Source organism: Atractosteus spatula, unplaced genomic scaffold (genome assembly GCF_055471065.1).
Source record: "Atractosteus spatula isolate fAtrSpa1 unplaced genomic scaffold, fAtrSpa1.hap1 Scaffold_57, whole genome shotgun sequence".
Taxonomy (NCBI): domain Eukaryota; kingdom Metazoa; phylum Chordata; class Actinopteri; order Semionotiformes; family Lepisosteidae; genus Atractosteus; species Atractosteus spatula.
The window spans coordinates 53936-73292 of NW_028296887.1; the positions used below are offsets into that span (position 1 = coordinate 53936).

Here is a 19357-nt window from a genome sequence, read left to right on the forward strand (position 1 = left end):
CAGCATCGATAAAAGACCCTCTGAAAGCAGTAAAGCACTGCACAACTGAATTCATTGCTATTTGGAGAAATCCACAAACTCGTGTTTTTCATGTGCTTTAAAAGACAGCCATACTCACCGACAAAATAACGACACTGCAGCTGATTTTTTCCGAAGCACAGTTGACCTTTCTGAGCCAAATGATGAAGCTCACCCAGTGAATACTATAGCAGAAGGTGGAGGAAAGTGAGACTTTGTAACTACTGCAACCACAGGAACAACTGCAAGAAGCAGAATCAATTTCCCATCGAATGGTGGTGTTGTCTGAGGTACGTGATGTAAACGCGTGCAGAGAATCCCACAATCTCTTCAAAACTTGGACAAAGTATTTCTGATGGAGCGCTGTGCACAAAGATTGAATAAGCTTTGCTCCTGCCAATGATTCTGCGTGAAAAACCACAGCATTCAAGTTTCACAGACAAATGCACCATGCCTACAAAACCAATTTTAAAAACAATTGCAGCACACTACGATTCACACTGACTCAAAAGTGATCACGGCAGATGTTGTTCCCTGCATAATGCTGAAGGGACCAAAGAGCATTGCTGTTGGGAACACAAAATGAGGCTTTTTCATGCCTTGATGTTAAGCTGACAAAGACTATCTTGAAACACCTAGTTCAGTCTCTCGACAGACTGTCAAGCAAAGCTTTTACCCATTGAAGTCGCAATAGAAGGAAGGTCTTAACCCACCAACACTGAGCAGCGGCAAGATTCAAACCTAACCCAGCGAAGAAAATGGAGCACAAACCCAGCACATAGACCACCCAGCCACACTCCCAACACCTTACTCTTTTGGAGAACATCGGGTGGGTTCAGCTCTTGTTGTGCGACGCGTGGAAATGACTGCATCTTCGTTTTCCGAGATGTTTCCTATCACATCTTTGTCAGCTCTGAATATAGTGCTTCTTTGGAGCAGGCTTCAGACCTTTTATTTTATTTATAAAGGAGGGCGCATTCAGAAACATGTAATTTCTGTTTTAGAAATGCTTTGGGCGGTGTGTTTTATATAATGCACAAACAGTATTCTGATTGTATACTGTAGACCTGTGTTGCAATCATACAGGATGTGACTGGGATTCTGAAATGTTTCTTGAAAAGGTATTCAGGGCTGCTTGAATCTATAATAAAAAAGTGACCCGAAACTTCCAACCTTCCAATAACTGATGTCGCTCTCCCTAAACCTGTACGTGATGTTTTGCAGATGTGCAATGTGCCTTTACTCCTGTATTTAAAACAACCTCTGTTGTTGGGCGGAGTTGAAGGAGAACTAACTGCATAGAAAAAGTACGTAACGATAAAATATTTCTGCGCGTGAAACACATCAATCGTTCAGCATTTCTAAAATGTTTAATTGAATTGACAAAGAAATCCTCTCCTTAAACTTCGAAAAGGATTATCTGTTGAGCCAGCAGACGAAACACTGCAGGTGCCGTTTCTCACAGGTGTTTGAAGTTGTGGATAACATTTAGCAGGTTTGTCACCGTTGCTTAGCTGGTTAAGACGCCTCACTAAAAACCAGGAGACCCTGGGTGCGAATCCCAGCGGTATCTCTTCGTAGACAACAGGCCACTCATTGTCAATATTTATGGAGCTTAATTTAAAGACAACGGGAGAAGCATGAGTTACAGCTTTCTGTAGCTGTTTTGTATCGCAATGGTGAGTGCATTGGACTTCTAGGCCTTGATTGAATGAAGTCATTCAAAGGTTGTGGGTTCGAGTCCCACCAGAGTCATGTATCATTTTGATTCAACCTTTCAAAATCCTCTAGGGATTGGTGTTGATCAAGTCAAATAAAGGACTTCTTAAGAGTCCACAGTTGAAAATGAACCAGCAGCCACAAGAAAGAAATTAGCACTGGACTGTGATCACATTACTCCTGTCCTGGAGTCCTTGCACTGGCTTCCTGTCAACTTCAAAATCCTCATGCTCACCCATAAGGCTCCCCATGGCTTGGCACCTCAGTACCTGTCTGGGTTATCGCCCTACTCCCCACCTCACAACCTTCGCTCTTCTAATTCTGGTCTCCTATCTGTTCCCCCGTCCATCTACACTCTATGGGTGACAGGGCCTTCTCCTGTTTTACCCCAAAGCTCTGGATCTTTATCACCGAGGATATCAGAGAGTCACCTTCTCTAAACTCCTTCAAATCCAGACTCAAAACCCTCTTCTTTAGAAGAGCCTTTAATGAACTATTCTTTACCCCTCTGTTCCTACTGTATTTAATACCACCATCTATTGTCTCCTCTAACTGTTTATTCTCATCCTGCTTATCTTGTGTATTTTTTTAACTTTATTGTTGTGATTCTGTAAAGCGCTTTGAAAAGCCAGCTTTAAAGGTGCTATATAATGTAAAGATTATTATTATTAATAATGAACAGTGCATTTAACATTGAGCACATGCGGTCCTTCTTTGCAAAGGATTGCAAAGGTTGGGAATTAGCTTTTCACTCGTGTTGTTGAAGACCATATCCTGGCTTTGTTGCAGGAAATGTCTGGATGCCATCACCAGATCAAGGAGAGGATCATGGTTTTGGGAAGTCTTCTTGATGCCTGACACTGTGTGTTTCCTGGTTGTAACAGGTGTCATTCTGGACCTAAACAACAGAGAACACCGTTGAAATCGCTGAACTGCCTAGCGGACACTTTGTCGCCTTCTTCTGACCTGCACTTAATGCGATTCTCTGAAAACGTGGCACATTATATCTGTGCTACCTTTATGGAGGGTGAGCACACTCATAAGAATCATAGATTCGATCACAAGCATCTAAAAATGAGCATGAGAAAATGACATCACGCTATAAGGCTGAATGGCACAAATTCTCCTGTTCCTTCTGCAGCAAATATGTGTTTTTTGCTTCTTAACACTGAGATAGTTGGAGATATTTGGCAGCAGTGGGATTCCAACTCACAACCCCAAAGAGACTAGAGCTTTAATCCAGCTCTAAATTAAAAACTGGGTGACTTGTAAGGGCTGGTAGGAGAGGAAAGGAATAAATGCTTCTTTTTTGGACTAATTCTTTATCTACTAAAAGAAGGAAAGATATATTTGATTATTATTTTTTCACCAGTTGTTTTGATCAAATTATTGTAAATAAGTGCCATATTAAGGTATAATATGTACATGAATGTCATGTCTGTGTCGATTATGGCAGCTGAGTATCGCTGGAGGACAGTTCATCATGAGTGGATAAGCCTGCATAATGAGGGAGAAGAGATTGGCCTCTCTAACACAGTGTCCAGTGACACAGTGTCCTACTGTTCTCTGCTAATGTAGAGGGTGAATGTTTATTTAGGTGAATGTAAGGTTTCATTCTTGTAAAATATTTCCGAGCACTTTTTTTGTTGCTTTAAAAAAATCTTGAGTGACACATACCTTCTGTTTTACTGCACTACACTTCTCCAGAGGCCAGTTAAGCACACAAGGATCCTCAGTCAAACAAACACTGCAATCGCTTGATAAACGCCATTTCTCATCCTTTCTCTTAGTGTCGGAGCTACTATTGTATGCAAAGGAGGCGACGTGACAATGAAATCTTAAAGAGAGTCTTCATGAAGGTGTGTGTCGGCAAGCTCTCCACTGGCAATTGACTGGGCTTGTAAAGAAATCAATCTCATTCAACAACCATACAAATTGCACAGCTTAAGGCACATGAAGTGAAATCTGTGAGCTGATTGACACAAAACAATGTCACTTCACATTATCTGCAAAGTTGTTTTGCTTGTCTGACCACCTCTTCCTACTTTACAGTGAGCACATATATTTCAGTTTCTTTCCCCCATGTGGAGATGTGTCCACTGCCAAAACTGGTGTCTGATTATTTAAATAATCTGTAAAACTGTTACATGACTTCATCTAATTGTAAATGTATAAGACGGTCTATGAGACATTTGTGAGAGTAGCTGAATCCCAGAGCTGGTATGGAATCACACACAGACAGGTCTTCTGTGTGATCTGAGTCCCACTGCTCAGAGCTACAGACTGGTCAAATGGTCACTATTGTAGACACGACCATCGGACCATCGGCTACAAATAATCAATATACTGATCATAGAGTCACTATTGGTGTTTATTACATAAATACTATATATAAATAATAAGATAATTCCACACTCATATGTGTTATAAAACATTTATAAACATTTTGGGTGGCTGACATACAGTAAAGAAAGTAATACTGAAGGGCTGGAAGTCCTGAAAAGCGTTAATAGAACCTTCTTGCTTTCGACCTGGATCAGAGCCCACAACTGCCAGATCAGTGACCCCTGAGCCCAGTTCACAGAGAGGAGAACCAGGAGCTCTTTTATGTCTCTAAGAGGGCTGGGAGGAAGGATAAAAGGGGGAAAAGTGACATGAGTCCAGGCTGTTCTGTCTGATATTGTTCATGTAGCAGCACTGATTGTCTGAATATCTTCTGGTTCTGGATTGTGAGGATAGAGAGCAGTACAGAGTTGAGATCCTGTCTGAGTGTGAGTCTGAGCTGTGAATCTGACTGAGAAGAGAATAATGATTTTTTATTCTGCCTGAGAATTTTCCTGAGAATTTTTCCTGAGAATTTTTCTTCTTTTCCAAGTGGTGTTACACCTCCTTCAGAAACTCTGCACAGACTGCCAGAGTGACAGAAGAGGAGAGAGAGATGGACAGATAAGAGCACATACAGCAAGAGACACATACATCTTGATTTACTTTGAAGCAAGTGTTCATTTCTTTTCTGGAACAAGTTGTTTCTGAACTTCAAGAAATTCATACAACTTCTGAAAGATAAAATACAAATCTTGCTTCTCAGGACAGAAGAAATGCTGCAAAAAAATGCCAGTGATTTGTGAAAAGCAACCGGAATGTGTCCTTGTGCAGCTGTTAAACAAAGGGCTGGTGGGTCAAACGCACTCAGGGATGCGCTTCAGATTGTGATGATTTAAACAAAATCTCCACTTAAAATTGAAGGGATTTCTTCGCAAACCCTCTTGAATGTTGCAGGAAATCTTTGTGTTTTACTCGTGTGCAACTACAACAAGTAAACAATTAAGTACCTAAGTCAATGTCCAAGAAAACCATCTTCACGTGTGGAATTTTTCTTTAACTGGCTGTTGGGAGAATTCATCTATACACCCGTTGTATCCTTAGCAAAAATATTTTAAAATTAGTACACAGATTTGTTGGAGAACTTGACAATCCTTGACAATCATTATTAAATGAGCATTGTACAAATGTGCGTTGATATTTTTAATATGTACCTTAATTGTAATATATATATACATAATTGCTTTGATATGGATGTTCATTTGAAGGAATTGAGGAAACTATGAAGGATCGCAGAACAACCAAAGATACACTTGGGCATCTGCTATTGGTAAAGATGAAAGAGTACCTTAAGTGTAAAGCTTGCATACACACGAGAGAAAAAAAAACAGTGTTAATGCACTTCATTAAATTGATGGTGTGCTTATCAATCGTGCATAAAGTGTACATAGCAGAGGATGGTTTCGATCCATCGACCTCTGGGTTATGGGCCCAGCACGCTTCCGCTGCGCCACTCTGCTGACACCTGTCATGTGGCGATTCAACACAACTGCTCTATCTTTGCTTTCTAAAAGTGCGCCCGAGATGAAAAGTCTAAACGGTAAACGCAGACGTCATTTTGAGGACTTGGTCTTTTATAGTACAAAACATCACCCGCTGCTCTACATGGGCGTGTCTTCAATATCGTTGAGAACCAAACCTTCTGCTTTCCGAGGCAACTGATTCTTTCGTCGTTAATTCCCAAATCTTCAATGAGAATCAGTGAAACGAAAATCAAACACATGTACACACTCGCGTCCTAACTTGAAAGAAAAATCTACACCCAGTTTATAATACTGAAAATGATTCAGGAAGTACAGCAAAGTTCTAAAACCAGCGAATGCATCTGCATACATAAAATGTCAATTTTTCAAAAGTAACATCTTCAGCTTTGAAAGATTGTCATCCATATATTTTCGTTTTTCTCTTTTTTTACATAACACGCTTTCGAGAAACAAACTGTCTTTTAATTAACGCTTCATTAGAAAATGTGTATCTTGGTTTGCTAAGTTAAAATCGGCACATCCCAGTGGGCAAAAGATGTAGAATATACGACTATTAAACGCATACCTTAGACGTGTAAATGTGCTCCGTAACTGGTCTTGAATGAAATTCTAATATACGTATATCGTTATACGTCAATTAGACATCTATGATTATATGTTTATTATACATAAATGGTTGGAGTTCTATTATACGGATAAATTTGGAAGACTATAATACATATATAGTTAAAGGTCTATTATACATCAAAGAAAGATTTTTATAGGTGTAGAAACTAGTAAATAAAGCCAATGATTTGTTTTAGAAATGTATTCTTAAAATATACAATTATTCACACCTGAAAAATATGTAGTTCAAATTATAGATTATATACAATATTGTAATCAACAAATGTCTAATCATCATAAAAAACACAACTAGTAAACTTCAGTTACAAATTCTAGTAACATGGCAATATATATATAGTAATGACAAACACAAACTAATTACATGAACACGCTAATATTTAACTCAAAACCACATTTCGATTCAAATATAAATTTTAAAATTTACAACTTCTTTATTTCCACGAAAATATTATTAATGTAGCACAAACGCTACTTTCTAATAGACAGAAAGAAACTGTTTGTTTTGTGTCTCATGGTGATCCTCCTCTCGATACTAATGAAATGTTTAATATGATCTCTCGAGAATAAAAAAGGAGTCAATTTCCGACTGGAATGATTGATGCCCCATCAAACATTTTGTAATATCCCTGGAAGTTTATACAGTAGAATCCTGGTTCATGGCTTAAATTCAAGGTAAACAAGACTAAGGAAACGAGTTGGAAACTTGATGTTGAAGTGGGATTTAAATCACCCGGAACATTTCACTACATTGGGCAGTATGTGCCAGAAAGTAATAGTCGACATTACTTCGATAGCTCAGTTGGTAGAGCGGAGGACTGTAGAAAAATCAGCGGCGTATTCTTGGGTCGCTGGTTCGTTTCCGGCTCGCAGGAAGGTGCTTTCTGTGTACTTTGATCAAAGAGTTAAAAAAGCGAATCTGTTTCAATCAGACATTGATCAAAAGCTCTATAAACGACGAAGTAGAGGTTCCTGTTCCGAATTCAGCCCACGTCTTATTGTCTTGTTTTGGCCAAGATCTGATCTTTGAATTAAGGGACTACACTGTCTGCTTTGTAATCCAAAAATGCATACCAATGTCAAGTTTTTTTTGTAGATATAAAGGTGTTCTCTGTTTTCAAAGGATAGGTACTTAATTGGCATAATGATTTGGTATTGATTTTGTATCGTTGTATTATAAAGTTTGTGCTTTCTGTGTTTTTATCGTATTGTGAACTTATTTTTTAAACAAATGCTAACAAAGGCAAACACGGCACACATCTGTTTATACCAGTGGTGAATTGTACATTTTTATTAAGTATAAGCTACTGTGCCCTTCTGGGAGTATATCAGGTTCGATATAAAGTGGCAAAAATATAAAAGGGGAAAATACCCCACACTGCGTGTAAAGCCCATTTTAGATTAAAATGGCGTACTGTGCACGAAATGTTGCAGAAACACAGTCTGATATTTTGATAATTATTATTTTAATAATTTGATCAAATTGAGGCCCAGGATCCAAATCTTCAGTTCTGATTTTTTTAAGTGATACTTTTCCTTCCTTTCGTGGAAGTCACACGATGTGAGCAGTTGTTTTTTTTTTACGTTACGATCCAAAGAGCCTCAGACGCACTGTAACCAAACCAGGATGGATTGTGCTGGGAGCCGGACTGAGCTCATTCTCACTCCCTGTGCTAAAAACAGAATTAGCTCTTCCCTGAACATCGTCTACAGCTGCTGGATGGTGCTTTGCGTCTTACTGCTCCGGCAATTACTTTGACGAAAGACAGCTCAATTGTGCGCTTTTAACCTTCTCGCAGCTACGGGCGAGACTGACGCTCGCGATATGAAGGCACCCGCTGGTACACCTTCTCTAACTTTCACAATCGCGACAGACTTCGCTTTTTTAAAAAAAAGTAGATATAGCCCTGAAAAAAACATAAGCTTTATCAGTTTTTACATTAATCTATTTTGAATCAAAGTTTGATATTTTTTTCATTTTTTATTGCATTTTACATCATAATAATAATATTAATCATCATCATCATTTACACTTATATAGCGCTGTTCTGGATACTCCACTCAATGCGCTTTACAGGTAATGGGGACTCCCCTCCACCACCACCATTCTCTTGAATGATCACAGAGAGTCAAGACCTCGGTTTTACGTCTCAGCCGAAGGACGGCACCTGTTTACAGTTTAGTGTTCCCGTCATTGTACTGGCGTATCAGGACCCGCATGGACCACAGGGTGTACGCCCAGCGACAGGAACCAGACGTGTGTTGGGCTCGGCTGCGAGCAGAACAATGACGTCACGGGGACAAAGTAGAGGAAATCAAAACGGTTCTGTAAAAGACCAGTGTCAGCTGTTGGTTTGCAGTCTGGACTCTAAAAAGTATAGTATGTAGGATGTGACAAATTTATGATTTCTTGGAATAAAACGGTTTTTATTTGCATTCAAAATGAAGCGGAATTTTAGCGCGACACACAAACCCTTTGTCTTTTTTAGAGAGTGATTTTTAAACAGACATAAATGTAGAAAACGTGTTTTTTTTTAGCACTACAATAGCAGGGTCAGCGGCGTAATGAATAACGCGTCAGGCCTCGCATCAGAAAATTATAGGTTCGACTGCCGTCTGACTCCTTGCGTTTATACCACTTACATTCTTTAATATAAATGAACTGCACCTGAAAGCTATAGAAAACACCTTGGGTAAGTTGTCTGCACCCTCATGCGAATTTCGACAAATTACCCAAAACACTGTATTGTCTGGAGATCAGCTCCAGCTCTGAACTCATTTGCAATGAAAAACCATGTGTAACAAAACTGGAGAACAGCTGAACTTGTGCTCAGTTCGGTGATGAGGGTTAAGAACTGTCGTTGTTGTAATTAGCACGAACTGCACAGGCTCTGAATCAGACCATGTCAATTAGTCTGATCAGTGTAGGACACGTTAATGTAGAATTATTAATAGGTTTGTTAGTTCAGGTGTACCCACCTGAACTAATGTAGAATTATTACTTGGTCTGTCTCTTGTTTGTATATAAATGAATGTCTCTGACAACTTAATGTTAGTTTTACGATGTAGTTCAGGCGTTGACATATGCACGAGTATACAAAATGTCTCACTCCTGATTCATCTCACGTTCTACAGGAGACTGGCGATTCCTCCTGTTTCTTGTACAACCATATCAGAACAGAAGCCCGTGTCACCGAGCTCAGATTCAAGATTGACTTGCATCTTTATCCCTTTTTTGTTCGTGATCATTATTTTCTTTAGTTATGATCAATATTGAACTTTTTTTAAATGAAGTGACAATAATCAAATATGCAGGCAGATTTTTGAAAAGTATTCAGAATTGTCAGGGTTCCCCTTTGGAACAGTCGTCAGAAAATGTGAGAAAATGAAAGTTATGTAAGCTCTCACACAAAGCATTGAAGATTGGAATCTGAGTGTAAAAAAGCTACCCGTCTCCCAATGATAGGCAGGGATACACACCATGACTCAAATAGACTCAGCGAACTTTAACGCCTATGATATTACGAGTGCTTTGCACGTGTCGAACTTCAAGAAGGAACTACTACAATAGTTGTGGACATAATTCAATACCACCGGCAAAGTCCAATGCCGGCAACGTCTGAGAAAATAATATTCACTCATGGAATTTGGTCTTTGAATGGCTGGCGAGAAAATTCATTTATACTCCTGTTGCACCCTCAGCTGAAACATGTTAAAATAACAATGCAGATTTGTTGGAGAACTTATCATCAATATCCTTCAAAATCTACGTTCAAATGAAGGATTTGAAGAAACTATGAAAAAAGCAATAGTAGTAGCAGAGGATTTTGAATTTTGCTTTTCAAGTCAGTAGATCACCATAGAGTTGCGCCCCTACAAACAGCACAAAGGATGAATCCCACCTCCTTCGTTATTGCTGTTTGTGCAGGTGAAAGTAGCGTTTGTGCTATTGAAAGTATCTCGGAAGATGAAGGTGCAGTCACTTCCACATATCATGATATCATTAGATCCGACGACAAGAGCTGAAGCCCCCGACATTTTCCAAGCCAGCAATGTGAGGAAGATGGGTGTGGAGGAAGGTAGTGTGGCCGAGCAGTCTAAGTTGCTGGATTTTAGGCTTCAGTTTCTCTGGGGGTGTGGGTTCGAATCCCACGGCTGCAAAATGTTAATGTTTGAAGACCTGCAATACGATCAGTAAAAGCACCTTTTGTTAGGCTGCGGGAGGTGTTTATACATAGACTTTCTAAAATACAGGCTTAACATCAAGGCAGAAAAAATATTTTGTTTTCTTAACATAAATTCTCTTTGGCATGTTCAGCTTTATGTAGGGAACAACATCTGCCGAGATCACTTTTGAGGCAGTGCACATGATAGTGTACTGGCAAGTACATTTAATATTGGCTGTGGTGGTGAGCTTCTTTTGTCTGTGAAACTTTTAATTCTTCACGCCGAATCATTGGCAGGGGTAAAGCTTATTAAATCTTTGAACATAGCGCTCCATCGGAAATACTTTGTTCATGGTCAAAAGATTTCAGAGGATTAACTTCATGAATTCACATAGCATAACTTACAGGAAAGATTTAAAAGGGGAATTGATTGTGCTTCCTGATGTTGTTCCTGTGGTTTCTTTGGATACAAAGGTGAATGTTCTTTGACGTTCTACTAGAGTATCCACTGGGTGGGCTTTATCAATCAGCTCGGATAGGTCATCAGTGCTCCGTCTCTGGAAAATAATCAGCACTGTCGTTTTCTCCTGTACTGTCTTTTAAAACATATAAGATCACGAGTTTACAGATTTCTCCAAATAACAACTATACATTTTAACCCAGCGCTTAGCATTCCTTCAATCTAATAGTTTTACTCTGGGTAAAAAGCAGCGCAATATACAAAGAGATGATATTCAAATATTTCAACGTTCTTATTGGATTACCTGTATGGAGATATCGCTCAGAATTCCTAATATGATTTTGAGTTCAGTTTTGCTTTACTACTTTCAGAGTCTTTTATTGACCTTGCTGAAGCAGAGAAGTGACATAATCACAAATGCGACCTACCTGTGCTGCTACCTGTTTCTGGTTAATAATGATTATTGCGAGGAAAAAAAAAACAGCTCCTTGCATTAAGAGCAAGAGCAACAAACGCGCTCGCTTGTTGAGTTGGTTTTTTTCCGTGGTGCTCTTCCTCAGATGCAAAGTTATTTGGCGAGCAAGGACCTCTGAGAAGGAGCCTGAATCCGTCAAAAACTCAGAAATTCTAATATCGCACTACCGTCTTGTGTACAGAGACCTGCTTCTTCCTTTTTGAGTGTTTTGGTGTTTAAGAGCATGCTTCTTACCTCGAATGTTAGTTTCAGGAGATGTGTTACCGGATCACAGATCATCTTAAAAAGAATGGGGGATGCACTGGCTCAGTTATTTGAAGGAACCTATACCACCAACACACTTCTGAGAAGCACCTGCACATTTTCGCAATCCTCTCTCTCACCTACAAAGTTATGAAGACACAGACGACCAACAAAAACTGATTTGATTCACTCAAGGCTTCACTCTTCTGTTGTGATGTCGTTTTAATTAGTGTTAGCTGTGATGAGGTGTTGTTTCTGTCTCTTAAAGTTTAAGAGTCTGCTCCTTTCTTCCTGGTATAGAAATAACATGTTCCATCTTTGTTTACAAACACCACTGTAAATTATTTGTCCATCTCTAAAGCCTGCGTGTATTGACAAGGCAATTCAAAAGCACATATTAAATAAGAACACGATCCTTCTTGTTACCATTCACGTGGTTGGAGCGTTGTTTCGCCCTTTAACGTTCTTCTACAATATTTACAGACAGGGCTTTATCACTGGAGTTGTGTGCATCGGTCCATGAACATCAATTGTACTGCTGTTTTTCTATGCGTAATTTAATCGCAAGCACTTAAAAGATGAAAAAAGGTTTCAAAGAAAACATAATTGAAAGACAGTGAGGAGGTAGAAAAACGCACTCCCCCGTTGAAGAATCAACCACCGTCGCCCATGTGACTGGATATAAAAATAAATTATTCATTTTGCCCAGTCTCTGGAAGCTTCAATGCGATTATTTTCCCTTCCTTATTTCTTCATTCCCATTGATTTACTTTGTAGTAGAAGAAACTCGAAAGTGGGAAACTGCAGGCATTCTTCATGAAGGGTGGATTGTGGTCAGTGAACATATGCACATCTTTAAGTCAGTTTCACTATCTGTGCCATAGGGGATGTAGCTCGGTGCTAGAGTGCATGCTTTTCGTGTATGAAGTCCCGAGATCAATCGCTGGCATCACCAGGTGCTTTATATTATTGTGCTCACATCGCAATCTTCTGTTGAGTGAGAACTCTTTGCTCGTGTTCATAGAGAGCCAGGTTTACACAATTAAATTCAGTCACACACGAAGTGCTACAGTGCTGCTCTGCTGTTTTAAATGTACCTTCAAAGCATTTCGTTCTGTTAACTACCAAATGATTTGAACTAATTTGACGTCATATTCAGGAAATCCAGAGAAGGTCATCAGACTTTTAGTGGCTGTTGAAGAAAACACCTGTTGAATCTCACCGGGGATTTCTTGAGAGATCATTCAGCGAGCGAGTCCTCCCTCTGGACTCCAAACATTTTGGGTTAAACTGTTATTCACATACTCCAACGAAGAGAAACGTTAGTGTCTTCCGGTGTGTGAGCCCATTTCTCAAAAAAAAGTTATATAAATTGAATTGTTCTACTTTTTAGGCTTGCATAGTCTTATTAATATTTCAGTTAAATCTTTTTTTTCTGTAGTAACACCAGTTGATATTAATATTAGTCCTGATTTATAATTTTTTGTCATGGTTGATCTTAAGTAATTTTGTAATTAGTTTCAGTTTTAAAAAATCGCGCAGAGAAGCTACCAAAACAGGTAATGTTCATATAATGTGTAATGCAATAGCAGCATTTTGGGTTGAAAACAAAAAGTATATCTTGGTATGAATCCTAACACTTCATAAGCGGCGTTCTAGGACTTCTCGCTTCAGATAAAGTTGTCAATACATCATCGATTTCTACTCAATCAATATCAGCAGTGTTATCGCTACCGAGCGGTAATATAGATCCTGGCAATACTTCGTGAGATCTTCGTAAGAAAATCCAAAATACTATGGAAGCAATCAAATTTATACGTTTCTTATACAAATTGTGGTTTTCTGTTAATTGCCAATTTGACTGTAATTACATCTTAGTTTACAGATGTCTTGCATGTATCACAAGGTATAATAGTCGTGTGCGTCATCAGTTAAAATGTTTTAAAAAGTACGAGAAAAGTACAACATGCTTAAGAATATTTATGGTTACATCCATATTACAATGAAGGTAAATATACCAAGATATTAAAATACAATTGTACAGTCCTAACTTAATAATGCCTGTGAAGTTTTCCAACAAATCCGAACTGTAATTTTGAAATATTATTGCTGAGACTGATAAGAGAGTACAAAGATCAAATTCAATGAGTGAAAATGCACCCGTAGTTCTCTAAACTGAGTTTCTTCCCTGAAATGACTTGCTTGCGAAGCACCAAGCAGCCTTGAACGGATCGCGGAAATCAAATATACAGTACAGATGGATTCAGAGTGTGCTTTCCAACTTTTGTGCAACATTTTCCTTTGATAGGGCAGAGTTGTCTTCACAATCTGGGTTAAATAAAAAGGAGTGACGTCAGTGTTAAACAGCTTTCCTTTTTGGGGAACAACGGTTGTGTTCCATATTTCTAATTATTTTGGTTTCAAGATCGCAATTTAGTGTGAAACATAAAAGCCAGCTGGATAAGCTTTATTAATTTCCCTCACGGGATCAATAAAGTATCTATCTATAAATCTCTTACACGTCATTTACAATGGCCTTTCAACTAATAGCCCGTGCAGGGACCAAACTCTAGCTGTTGGTACAGTACGAGTTGCGTAAGGCTCTGTAACGCGCAGATGAGAAACCAACCTCTGCTTTTTCATTATATACACAGTGAGCTATATATGCGAGCTTACTGCCTCCTACGGGCTCTGTATTTGATTGCGGTACAAGACCGGCCGTGGAGATAAAGTGAGACTGCTTTGTACCTTAAAAGGCTCATAGCGTCCCTGGGAGGGCTCAAACCACCACCCTTTCGGTTAACAACCGAGCCACAAAGACTCATGTACAGCTTAACACTTCTCGGTCTCGGTGAAAGTGATACACTCCGTAAAATTTCCAGAGATTCATTTATTTTTAAAGGAAAATCACCAACAGCGGCCGAGAGCTACTGGAGTTTTTTCATTCTATACTGCGATTTCTGAAGGGTACCCTGTGAAAATACGAGTTTTGACGAGAAGGGATGGACATATAAGGTCAGAAGGCTTGGGGAACTGAACTTTAAGGTGAAGACTGCGGGTTCAGTAGCAGCAGAACCTGATCAGTATCAGTTGACTCCGATATACCTTGAAAATGAACTTGGGGATTTAGAGTCAGACGTGCTACCGTTGCACTATGGGGTACTTAATTTAAAAAAAAAATAGGAAAACAAATCAGTGTTCCTGGATCTGTAATTGAGAACAACACCTGCACAAGAGCTGCGCAGGAAGAATAAAATGTTGTCTGGGAAGAAGAGACTCTCTTCGGAAGAGCAGCGCTCTTCACAGGAGATTTTTTTTTGTGAGGCTGATTTGTCTCCTTTGAGGAATTCAAAGACGCTGATGACCGCGACCTCGTGGCGCAACGGTAGCGCGTCTGACTCCAGTTCAGAAGGCTGCGTGTTCAAATCACATCGAAGTCAGCTGTTAGTTTTTCAGGTTCTGCTAGTCCTGAACACCATGCAGTTGAGTTCTATCTGAACACCACATAGATGATCTAAACAAAATAGAGCAGTACAGGACACGCAGTGTGGAGCTCACACAGCGAACAGCCTTGAACACGAGAAAAGGCACCGTTCACATCTGCTAAACATCACGTCCAACTTTAGAGACAGCTACATCATAGAATGGAATCCCGGAAGTTTCAGGTAACTTTCTTTTTAAAAAATACAGGTTCAAGCAAACCTGAAAGTTAGGGAGTTTCGGACACTTTTCTTTTATTAAATAGTGTCTGAAGCCTGAAAATGTAATTTGAAAAAAAAAACGCTATTGGACATTAGCAGGTGCTTTTTGTAACGATTTGCTATTTCATGCTGGAAAACAAAGGAAACAGACCCAACGTTTGCTTTCAGGTGCGGTTCATTACATAATAGACATCTATTACTGAGGAGCTTGAATAAAATGTACACGAGCCAGGTAGAAGTCGAACCTATAATCTTATGATCCGAAATCAGCTGCGTTATTTATTAAACCGCTGGTATTTCACATAACCTGAATTCCCCCATAGTGTGCTCAGCGCCGCTGCTAGTAATACACCGCCACGTCTAAAATTTCAAAGTGAGAAACGTGTTTTCTGATTTTTTATGTTTTAAAATATCATCTCATTAAATCAGACAAAGGGTTTATGTTTCGCACTGAAATTCCGATTGATTGAGAATTCAAAGAAAGACTTTCTTCCACAACACCGTATAATTATCACATCCACCAGACTCTCCAACCTCTCCAGACCTTGCTGGGTGAGCATTTGCTCCGATAAATTAGGTCACGTATCATGTTAAATCACTTCTTCTCAACACAACATTTCCTGGTGCACGTTTTCTCTATGAAAAAAAAAATACATTTTTCCCTTGCACGATTTCTCGTTTTTATCAAAGCGTACAGAAAGAAAAAAGAGGAAGAAATAGTGTTGCAAAAGAACTCTGTCGCCCTTGGGAGATGTCAAACCCATTGGACATGAAAAATGCCAGATAAAAGCCAGTTCTCTTCGTTTCTCAGTGTCGGGGCTGCTACTGTATGTAAAAGAGGCAATTTGCTCTGAGAGCAGGTTCAGCGCTTACTGAACGCAGATGTCTCAGAGCGGTGTGTCCAAGTGGCTGTAAAAGGAAACAGCTGTCCTGTCACCATAGCTTAGTTGGTTAAAGCGCCTTTTTATTAAACAAAAGAACCTAGGTTCAAATCCCAGCTGTGTATTTTTTCCTATCTTGTAGTACAGAACGTACCATTTTGGTCACTCACAAAGGGCTTGATTTCGTTAAATGCATGTGTTCATTTCCTTTCTGGAAAACTTGTTTTTGATGAAATTCACACAGCTTGCGAAAAATGAAATTCAATTCTTGGTTATCAGTGCAGAAGAAATATTACCGGCTGGCAAAAAGAATGGTAAGAGATTTTTTTTAACCGGAAACTTGTGATTCGAGAAAAAATATCCAGCAGTTAGTCTCTGTGGCGCAATCGGTTAGCGCGTTCGGCTATTAATCAAAAGGTTGGTGGTTCGACGCCACCCGGGGAAGGGCTTCTTTGGCGATGTAAATATTGTCTTCGCATAGGTCAATTGGATTTCTCAGCGAAACCATAGCCATTTTAATATTTGCAGGAAATGCGAGTGTTCAACACGTGTCAAAAATGTCCAATAATGCCCAACATCGCAACTCCCCAGAAAACCATATTCTCACAAGAAAAATGATCGTCGAATCATTTATACTCCCGTCACATCCTCTGCTGAAATATTTTAAAAATACAATGCAGATTTGTTTGAGAACTTGACTAGCATTGTTACGTTAGCACTGTGCAGTTGGATTTTGATATTTTGACATATTTACCTTAATTTTAAACATAAATACAATCTATTGTAATTGTGTTGTAATATTAAAATATGTTAGCTGAGGATGCAAAGGGGTGAAAGGGAAAGGTCAGAGGGTATAGTAACAACAAGGTTAGGATTGGTGGAGGTGGCAGGGGTGTTGATGGTTTTTCTCTGTAGAGGATGATTGAGTTTTTTATCCTTCTCTGAAGTGAGAAACTGGAAGAGTTGGGAGTTGAGAGATCTGATGAGGTTAGATATAAAAGGAAGATGATGTTGAGCTGTTAGCGGTAAAAAATACTTAATGTCTTTGATGTTGTCATCAAAGATAAACTGCAGTAAGCAAAGATAAAAAGAAAATTATCTTTGCTTACTGCCCTGTCTTTCTCACACCTGAAGAAGGCTCCACGGCCAACAAGTTGTGTTTCCTTTCTTCTCTTTTCAGCATGGAATAACCCTTTACTTGTTCCTTTGCAGCATACGCATGCTGACGCAGCTACTCACCTGATATTTAAATTTCCTATAATCACAAATATGAATGTCCACTGTGGGTATTTTTTCCATGATTATTTATTCTGTCATTGAAGCATATTTTATGTCATACCGAAGTGTCATAATCACTGAATTTTTTTTTTTTCATTTAGAAAGTAAGAAAGTGATAAATCACTATGAATTGCATTTAGCCTGTTCTGATCTAGATTGTCTATATACTTTAACATGCCATGTTCACAATGTCACAACTCAGAAATGCAACAGTGAAGTGTTGTAATTACCAATGTACATAGTGTCGGAACATTGAGATGTTTTGGTAATGAGGAAGGAGGGACATGCCAGGTTCACAGGGTCATATTTAAAAAAATAGCACAGTAAAATTTCCTAAAGTTCAGGATTTTGATAGTCTGTTCCATTGTCTCTCACACCTCAGTGTCAGAATTTTTAGATGTTTTTATAACCAGGGGGTAGGTTTATAGCAAGAAGCAGAAAGTGCCATCACCCGTTGCTCATCCTCGGTTAACCATATATTCTCATATGCCATGTTCTAGACGTCCCATTTATATTAAAAAGTTCTTGTAAAATGCAAGATTTTAAGACTTTTTATGGTCAGAAGGCAAGGTCGTGGTAAATATGCAGAAAGTGCCTGTGAACTTCTGTTTTGTCTTATTTACTTATTGTGTTTGTGTTACTGTGAGTTTTGAAAATTGGTTTACAATTTTCTGAAATGTGTTTCACACAAAAATGTTATTTGGATAGTCACTACTTACATATTCCCATTTACTGAGGATAAATACAGTAATCCATCCCGATTAGTACTTTTAAAAATTACTGTAAAGAGCCATCTACAGGCGAAAGGCGGCATAACATCACAGCAGCAGCATTTAAGGCAGAAGAAGAAGCTGGCGAATAAGAAGCCAGCTTCAGCCTCGTTAATGCAATACCATTGGGTGAAGTGGAAAAATATTTCTTGCTCTGAATCCTAACATTTTTATAGGAGGTGTTCTAGTACTTCTTGCCTCAGATAAAATTGCCAATACACTTATTTCTACTCCATCAATAGTAGCAGCGTTATCGGTACTGAGTCCTAAATGTACGTCCTGTCATCATATAAAATGTCAAAAGTTTCAACTGCATTCAACTGATCAAAGTTCTCTTCGATGACAGTTATAATTTTATCCAAAATACATCCGAAACAAATTCGCACTGTTTTTTTTTATCCAGAAGAGCATCATCATGAGACTCAAAACATACCTGTTTTTTCTTCTTTCCAGGAGGAAGGATTGTTCAGATGCAAACACTGGTCCAAAATCAATGTACTCTCCTATCGCTGTTGCTTCTTTAAATCCTTCATTTGAACGTCGATATTGAGGGATGATATCGTACAAATTGTGGTTTTCTTTTAAAGCAAATTATATTAAAGTATGAGCCTCTGTTATACTGTAGTTGTCTTGGAAGTTTCGAAAGGTATAATATACCCCCTTGTGCCCTCAGCTAAAATATGATAAAATACAACAAAATTTATTTACATAGAACAGCACTTATGGTTACATGTATATTAAAATTAAGATAAATATACAAAAGTATTGAAATACAAATGTACAGTCCTAACATAATCATGCTGTCCAACTATCTTTTTTGCTTGTCAAGTTCTCCAACAAATCTGTGTTGTAATTTAATTTTAAATATTCTAACTAAGGATGCATCAAGAGCATAAATGAATTCTTCTGCCAGCCGTTCAGTCCTTGGCTGAATATGATGTCCTTGAATGTTGGTCATTATTGGCCATTCCCAGTGATATTGACTTACGTACTTAATTGTTTAACAAAAACATTCACATGTCTTGCAAATATCAAGTGGGTTAAGGTTTTGCTAAGAAATCCGAATAAGTAGAGATGAGGTTTACATTGCAATAATGAGAAGTGCATTTCTGGGTGGGCTCAAACCACTAACCTTTCAATTAACAGAGACTCACAT

The 19357-nt window shown here is 38.7% G+C and overlaps 1 non-coding gene across 1 annotated transcript; it reads left to right on the forward strand.

The window, feature by feature from the left end:
- The first annotated feature begins 14939 nt into the window (after positions 1–14939).
- trnaw-cca (transfer RNA tryptophan (anticodon CCA)) lies at positions 14940–15011 on the forward strand. The gene has a single exon. It is a non-coding gene; the product is annotated as a tRNA-Trp (tRNA).
- The last annotated feature ends 4346 nt before the right edge of the window (positions 15012–19357 follow it).